The following is a 9,361-nucleotide window of genomic DNA, read 5'->3' on the forward strand; positions in this document are numbered from 1 at the left end:
ATTGTTGGTTCCCTCTTAGTGAAAACCTTCTGCAGAGTTGTCTACTCCCTTTGCCTTCACTGAGTGACTTCACTTTCACCCTCCAGCCTGCTCTACTCTGGATCCTGCCTCCACTGCTCCACTGAGGCAGCTCTGCTGAAGTCACTGATTACCTGCAAGGGCCACTTCTATGTCTTCTTACTGGATAGTTTATCAGCATCCAGCAGCATCTGGCCCCCCCGCCCCCCCCTACTGCTGGAGCTACTCTTTTGATCTATCCTCTTCTGGTTTGCTTTCAATCCCACTGGCAACTCCCTGCCACCCCCATGCTCTGGTCTCTCCTCTATTTTTAATAGAGATAGGGTCTTGCTCTTGCTCAGGCTGGTCTCAAACTCCTGAGCTCAAGTAATCCTCAGCCTTAGCCTTCCAGAGCACTAGGATTACAGGGGTAAGCCACCACACATGGCAGTGTGCTTCAGGGCCAGCCCCACACTCCCTTCCTGTCCCACTCCTCTCTGTCTCCCCACTTTAAGGTATCCCATGAGCTTCTTTTTCTCTAGCTACATTTTCTCCTTGGGCACATAAACCAGTTTCACCAACATGCCGATGATGCTCTCATTTATATCTTTGGCTTTGACCTCAGCACTGAACTCCAGATCAAATATGCAGCCACATACAAGATGTCTTTACCAGAGTATCTATAAGCCATCTCAGATGTTTATTTTCCAAAACAGAACTAAGGACTCCCTCAGAACAGGTTCTTTCCTGCTGTTCCCTATATTGGTAAATGGCACCACTATCCCACACAGTTGTTCAAGCCCAACATCTAGGAATTACCTTGAATTCCTCCACTGGAATTACCTCCGTGGCATATTTCACTGTGCTCTGCTGTGTCGTCTCTCACATGGACTTCTGCTATGGATTTATAACAGGATTTTCTACTTTCATTCTTATTTTCCTTCAACTTGTACAGAATGTTTTTATTTTTTTTCAGACAGGGTCTTGCCCTTTTGCCCAGACTGAAGTGCGGTGAGTGGCATGAACATAGCTTGCTGCAGCTTTGACTGGGCTCAAGCAATCCTCCTGCCACAGCCTCCAGATAGCTAGGACTACAGGTATGCACCACTGCACCAGGCTAACTTCCAATTTTTTTTTTTGAGGAGATGGGGATCTCAATATCTTTCCCAGGCTGGTTTCAAGCTATCCTCCTGCCTTGGCCTTCCAAAAAAAAAAAAAACAAAAAACCCTGGGATTATAGTCGTGAGCCACTGTGCCCAGCCTTTTTCCCTTTGAAAAAGGAAAATCAGATCGTCTCATTCATTACACTGCCCAAATTCTTTTAATGGCTTGCCAGTGACTTAGAATAAAAAACAAAATCTGCATAGTGTGTGTAATAAGCCTGATAAGACTTAGATCTTGATTACTGAGCCAGCCTCACTCATCTTGTACCACCCTCACCTCGCTGCTGTCAGAGCAGTCTTACCTTCCTCTCATTTCCTGGACACTTTATTCTGTCCAATGTCACTTTAGGGCCTCTGTCTTTGGCTCATCACATTACTGGCATATTCTGTTTTACTTCTTTTCACTGTTCTCAATCTGTAATTATTTATTGTTTTGTTTACTTGTTTACAGCCCATTTCTCTCCCCTAAATGTATATGCTCCCAGTGGGCAGGGATCTTTACTTTCTTGCTCACATCTGAATTCCCTCTATCCAGAACTGTGACTGGAACATGGAAAGACCCTCAATAAATATGAGTTAAGAGGCATTTGAATGAGTGGCTGAATGCACAGCTTACATCTCTCAAGTGGGTCTATACGCAGGGCTGTGTGCTGAGTGGTTTGTTTTACTCTCATGCAATCCTTACTACAACCTCAGGAGGTGGTACTGTAGATGTATTTGGCAGATGAGGAGACTGATTAGAGAGATTAGATGACTTGACCAGGTTCTTTAGGGCTCAAATCCAGACCTTCCCGATGCCAGAGGTCATTGGCACAACCAGAGAGCAACACCAACTCTCAATAGCACTACTGTGATCAGTCTGTAAGGGCTTCAAACATTCCATTTTGAAGCCCTTGCCAAGAGAGCTTTTTGGGGGCTTAACATCATCCACAACAGGTGTTTAAAAAGAACACAAACAACTCCTGCTCCCAAACCTGCTAACAGCATTATTAGTTTTTATTTATTTATTTTTTTAATTTTCAACATACTTATCTTTTATTGAGGTTTAGCAAGTAAAGATTTGGAGTTCATTCCTTATGTCAGATCATCTCTCAGAGTAGCTTTTCTAGGAGTTGGCAAATACATTCTGTAAAGGGCCAGATGTAGGTTATTTTATTTTATTTTTTTATTAATATTAAGTCATAGCTGTGTACATTAATGCGATCATGGGGCACCATACACTGGTTTTATAAACAGTTTGACACATTTTCATCACACTGGTTAACGTAGCCTTCCTGGCATTTTCTTAGTTATTGTGTTAAGACAATTATAATCTACATTTACTAAGTTTCACATGTACCCTTGTAAGATGCACCGCAGGTGTAATCCCACCAATCACCCTCCATCTGCCCATCCTCCCTCTCCTCCCTCTCCCCCTTCCTCATATTCTTAGGTTATAACTGGGTTATAGCTTTCATATGAAAGCCATAAATTGGTTTCATAGTAGGGCTGAGTACATTGGATATTTTTCTTCCATTCTTATTTATTTATTATTATTATTTTTTTGTTGGTAAATCATAGCTGTGTACATTAGTGCAATCAAGGGGTACAATGGGCTGGTTTCATATACAATCTGAAATATTCTCATCAAACTGTTCAAAGTAGCCTTCATGGCATTTTCTTAGTTATTGTATGTAGACATTTGTATTCTGCCTATAGTAAGTTTCGCCTGTACCCATTCTAAGATGCACCGTAGGTGTGGCCCGACCCATTACCCTCCCTCCACCCTAACCTTCCTCCTCCTTTCCCCTTCCTTGGCCCTTTCCTCATAGTCTTGTGCTATAGTTGGGTTATAGCCTTCATGTGAAAGCTATAATTTAGCTTCATAGTAGGGCTGAGTACATTGGATACTTTTTCTTCCATTCTTGAGATACTTTACTAAGAAGAATATGTTCCAGCTTCGTCCATGTAAACATGAAAGAGGTAAAGTCTCCATCTTTCTTTAAGGCTGCATAATATTCCATGGTGTACATATACCACAGTTTATTAATCCATTTGTGGATTGATGGGCACTTGGGCTTTTCCCATGACTTAGCAATTATGAATTGGGCTGCAATAAACATTCTGGTACAAATATCTTTGTTGAAATGTGATTTTTGGTCTTCTGGGTAGTAGAGGAATTATAGGATTGAATGGCAGATCTATTTTTAGCTCTCTAAGTGTTCTCCAAACATCTTTCCAAAAGGAATGTATATATATTTTTTACCTTTTTTAAATCCCTACCTCCTTATGAAATGTAATTTTTTTATGATTTTATTTTTCTTAAGTCTTTTGTACATAGATCATAAATACATTTATGCCCATTTCAGTGTGTTGATTATTTGTACAAATTGGCGTGCTTACATCATACTAATCAGCATAGCTTTCATCTCATTTACCCAATTATAGCAATAGGACATTTGTGTTCTACACATGATAGAACCAACTTGTACTTGCAATGTGCTCCATAGTTGTGGTCCCCCTACTGTCTTTCCTACCTCCTCCCCATCCCTCCTCCTCCCTTCCCTCCTTCATCATAGCCTAAAGTTGTTTTTCATGTGCATGTGTGACTTATTATCAATTGGTTTCACAGTAGTACTGAGTACATTGGATACTTTTTTTTTCCATTCCTGAGATACTTTGCTAAGAAGAATATTTTCCAGCTCCATCCATGTAAACATAAAGGAGGTAAAGTCTCAATTTTTGTTTATTGCTGCATAATATTCCATGGTATACATATACCACAATTTATTAATCCATTCATGGGTCGAAGGGCACTCGGGCTTCTTCCATGACTTGGCAATTATGAATTGAGCTGCAATGAACAATCTGGTGCAAATATCTTTATTGCCAAATTATTTTTGGTCCTTTGGGTATACATCTAGTAGAGGAATTGCAGGATCAAATGGTAGGTCTACATTTAGATCCCTAAGTGTTCTCCAAACTTCCTTCCAGAAGAAACGTACTAGCTTGCATTCCCACCAGCAGTGCAGAAGTGTTCCCTTTTCTCCACATCCACGCCGACATCTGTTGTTTTGGGATTTTGTGATGTGGGCTACTCTTACTGGAGTTAGATGGTATCTCAGAGTAGCTTTGGTTTGCATTTCTCTGATGATTAAAGATGATGAGCATTTTTCATGTGTCTGTAGCCTATGCACCTGTCTTCTTCAGAGAAGCTTCTGTTCATGTCTCTTTCCCACAATGAAATGGGATCACTTGTTTTTTGCTTAGTAATAAGTTTGAGTTCTCTGTGGATTCTAACCAAACCTTTGTCGGTAGCATAACTTGCAAAAATCCTCTCCCATTCTGAGGGCTGTCTATTTGCTTTACTTAGTATGTTCTTTGCAGTGCAGAAGCTTTTTAATTTGATCAGATCCCAGTAATGTATTTTTGATGTTGCTTCAATTGCCCGGGGTGTCTTCCTCATTAAGTATTGTCCCAGGCCAATTTTCTCAAGTATTTCCCCTTCATTCTCTCTAAGAATATTTATAGTTTCATGTCTTAAGTTTAAGTCCTTTAACCAGTGAGAGTCAATTTTTGTTAGAGGAGAAAAGTGTGGGTCCAGTTTCAGTCTTCTACAAGTTGCCAGCCAATTCATCCAGTACCATTTATTGAATAAGGAATCTTTCTCCCAATTTATATTTTTAATAGGCTTATTGAAAATCAAATGACGAGGCTCAGCACCTGTAGCTCAAGCAGGTAAGGTGCCAGCCACATACACCAGAGCTGGCAGGTTCGAATCCAGGCCAGGCTTGCCAAAACAACAATGATAACTATAACCAAAAAATAGCCGGGCATTGTGGTGGGCGCCTGTAGTCCCAGGTACTTGGGAGGCTGAGGCAAGAGACTTGCTTAAGCCAAGGAGTTGGAGGTTGCTGTTAGTTGTGATGCCACAGCACTATACCCAAGGTGACAGCTTGAGGCTCTGTCTCAAAAAAAAAAAAAAAAGAAAATCAAATGACGATAAGTGTCTGGGTTGACCTCTTGGTCTTCAATTCTGTTCCATACATCTACTCTCTGTTTTTGTGCCAGTACCATGCTGTTTTGATCACTATCGATTTATAATAAAGTCTGAAGTCTGGAAGCATGATTCCTCATGATTTTTTTTTTTTATTTCTGAGTAATGTCTTGGCTATTCAAGGTTTTTTCTGTTTCCATATAAAATGAAGTACTAATTTTTCCAGGTCTTTAAAATATGAGAGAGGTGCTTTAATGGGGATCACATTAAATCTGTAAATTGCTTTAGGTAGTATAGACATTTTAACAATGTTTATTCTTCCCAGCCATGATCATGGTATCTTTTTCCATTTGTTAATATCTTCAGCTTTCTTTTCTCAGAGTTTGATAGTTCTCTTTATAGAGATCTTTCACATCCTTAGTTAGATACACTCCCAGATATTTCATCTTCTTTGGCACTATTGTAAAGGGAATAGAATCTTTGATTGTTTTTTCCCCTTGATCATTGTTGGTGTATATAAAGGCTACAGATCTGTGAGTGTTAATTTGTATCCTGGCACGTTACTATATTCCTTGATCACTTCTAGGAGTTTTGTAGTTGATTCCCTGGGGTTTTCCAGATATATAGTCATATCATCTGCGAAGAGTGACAATTTGATCTCCTCTGGTCTTATTTGGATCCCCTTGATTGCCTTTTCTTGCCTGATTGCAGTGGCTAAGACGTCCATTACAATGTTAAAAAGCAGTGGAGACAGTAGGCATCCTTGCCTGGTTCCTGATCTGAGTGGAAATGTTTTCAATTTTACTCCATTCACTATGATATTGGCTGTGGGTTTGCTGTAGATGGCCTCTATCAGTTTAAGAAATGTTCCTTCTATACCTATTTTCTTAAGCGTTCTGTTCAAGAAAGGATGCTGGATATTGTCAAAAGCTTTTTCTGTATTAATTGAGAGAATCATATGATCTTTGTTTTTTAATTTGTTTATGTGATGTATTATATTTATGGATTTACGTATATTGAACCATCCTTGGGACCCTGGGATAAAGCTCACCTGGTCGTGGTGTATAATTTGTTTGATGTGTTGTTAAATTCTGTTTGCTAGGATCTTATTGAATATTTTTGCATCAATATTCATTAGAGATAAAAATGGTCTATAATTTTCTTTTCTTGTTGGGTCTTTTCCTGGTTTGGGTATCAGGGTGATATTTGCTTCATAGAATGAGTTGGGAAGTAGTCCTTCTTTTTCTATGTTTTGGAAAGGATTAAGTAATATAGGTACTAGTTCCTTTTTAAAGGTTTAGTAGAATTCTGATGTGAAGCCATCTGGTCCCAGGCTTTTCTTTTTGGGGAGATTTTTTATAGTTGATGCTATTTCAGAGCTTGTTATAGGCTTGTTCAACATTTCCACTTCTTTCTGGCTAAGTCTGGGAGGGTGACATGTTTCCAAGTATTGATCTATTTCCTTTAGATTTTCATACTTCTGAGAGTAGAGTTTTATGTAGTATTCATTAAGGATTTGCTGAATTTCTGAGGAGTCCATTGTTATTTGGCCTTTATCATTTCTGATTGATGAAATTAGTGATTTTACTCTTCTACTTCTGGTTAGGTTAGCTAAGGGTTTATCTATTTTATTGACCTTTTCAAAAAAACAACTCTTTGATTGGTTGATCTGTTGTATGATTCTTTTGTTTTCAATTTCATTAAGTTCTGCTTTAATTTTAGTTATTTCTTTTCTTCTGCTGGGTTTAGGCTTGGAAAGTTCTTCCTTTTCCAGTTGCTTGAGATGACCCATTAAGTTATTGACTTCCTCTCTTTCTGTTCTCTTGAGGAAGGCTTGCAACGCTATAAATTTTCCTCTTAGGACTGCCTTTGCTGTATCCCAGAGGTTCTGATAGTTCATTTCTTCATTATTGTTTTGTTCCAAAAATTTGGTAATTTCCTTCTTAATCTCGTCTATGATCCAGCTATCATTCAGCATGAGGTTATTTAGTTTCCATGTTTTTGTATGCATGTGGAGATTCTTGTTGTTACTGAGTTCAACTTTTATTCCATGGTGGTCTGAGAAAATACAAGGAATGATTTCTAGTCTTTTAAATTTGCTGACATTAGACTTGTGACCTAAGATGTGATCAATTTTGGAGGATGATCCGTGGGCTGATGAGAAGAATGTGTATTCGGTTTTGTTAGGATGAAATGTTCTATAGATGTCTATTAGATGCAAATGTTGAATGGTTAAGTTTAATTCTAAAATTTCTTTGCTTAGCTTCTTTTTTTCAGGATCTATCCAACACTGCCAGAGGAGTGTTAAAATCTCCAACAATTATGGTGCTGGGGGAAATCAAATTGCTTATGTCAGTTAGAGTTTCTCTTATAAATTGAGGTGCATTCTTGTTGGGTGCATAGATGTTGATAATTGAAATCTCATCATGTTGAGTGTTGCCCTTAACAAATAAGAAGTGACCATCATTGTCTTTTCTTACTTTGATTGGTTTAAAGCCTATTGTATCTGCGAATAAAATTGCAACACCTGCTTTTTTTCTGATTTCCATTTGCCTGAATTATAGATGACCATCCTGTCACCCTGAGTCTATATTTATCTTTTAAGGTAAGGTGAGATTCTTGAATGCAACAGATGTCTGGCCTGAGTTTTTGTATCCAGTCAGCCACCCTGTGTCTCTTTAGAGGGCAATTTAAGCCATTCACATTAATTGAGAGTAATGATAAACCCAACAGAGTTTTGGGTATCAAGCATTATTAGTTTTGGTGTTCTCTCATGCTGGCTTTGGCTGGGAATGGGAACAGAGAAGGCAGAAGAAGAATGGAGAGGTGGAAACCTTGGAAAGCTAGAGGGGTTTCTGGGTGGGTGTGGCAAGGAGTCTTTGGCACCATCATCATGGCAGCAGTTTAGAAGCTTATCACATCTTATCCTGAGCAATGTGTGTGCCCATTGCTCCTGTTGTCAGGCAGAACCCAGCACACCCAGCCAAGGCTTCCTTCTTCTGAAGGTCACTGTCTCCTGAAAAGCTCCAACAGTTCCCTCTGGTCCTGGTGGTCTTGGCCACCCCCAAGCCACCTCCAGTTTTCATCTCCAGCCTCAACTTCCGCCCACCCTTGACAACTCCCTACCTGGGCTCTGGTCAGATCCATTTCATCCTCTTTCCAGCCACCACATGTTTGTAAATGCTCTATCCTCAGCAGGAAATGCCTTCCTTCACCTGACCAGGAATTCTTCAAGCTCAGTCCAAGTGCAACTTCCCCTTGGAGAGATGGTCATTTCCCCTTGCAGAGAAGTTCTGGTGGCCTCCTACAGAGGTTCTCGAGGGCAGCCCTTCAGCACTGCAGAGGAGTGGGCTACTGTGGTTGTCTCTTCCTCTAGCAGGGCTCCTCAAACTTTTAACTGGGGACCAGTTCACTGTCCCTCAGACTGTTGGAGGGCCGGACTATAGTAAAAAAAAACACACAAAAAAACTATGAACAAATTCCTATGCACACTGCACATATCTTATTTTGAAGTAAAAAAACAAAACGGGAACAAATACAATCACACTGCCTCATATGGCCCGCATGCTGTAGTTTGAGGACCCTTGCAGGGGATGCGCTCTTTTGGGGGCTCTTATTCATTATTGTATTCTTGAACTTCATAGGGCTTGGTAAGTAGTTGGTGCTCAGTAAACACCTACAGAGTGAGTGAATGAAATAAAGTAGGTACTTTATGTGACTCATCTGTGACAAGCCAAAGAATAGGGAGGTCTTTGCTGCCATTGAGAAAGATATGCATCTGAACTGCTCCTGGGTGGGGCAGTGACCAGGCTTCGGTTTGCCTCCTTTGCTGATTCTTCTGTCAGCTCCCAAACTATTGCCGTGAGGATTGTGCCAGAGACTCCCTGCCACACACATTCAGAAACCCCTCTGGTGTCCCAAGGTTTCTCTGGTCTTCTGCTGGCTCTGCTCCCACCCCAGCCAGGGCCAGCCTCCTTTTAGGTGAAGGAAAATAAACCAGTGAGTGGCAGTGAGACATTGTGTTTTCTCTGCTGAGAGTTGGCATGAAATACAAAGAGAGCCCTGGTGGCAAGGATTCCCTCGCCTGGGAAACCTCAGGAACTCACCTGTATACAAGTGAGGTCATTTGACTGTAAAAATGAAAGGCAGGGGTTAAACACAGCTTGCTTCTCTACTTCTTTTTGCCCAGCTGCATGCTGATAGGCTGTTCCTAAAATACTTGCCC

The sequence above is a fragment of the Nycticebus coucang genome, chromosome 4 (genome assembly GCF_027406575.1).
Source record: "Nycticebus coucang isolate mNycCou1 chromosome 4, mNycCou1.pri, whole genome shotgun sequence".
Classification (NCBI taxonomy): Eukaryota; Metazoa; Chordata; class Mammalia; order Primates; family Lorisidae; genus Nycticebus; species Nycticebus coucang.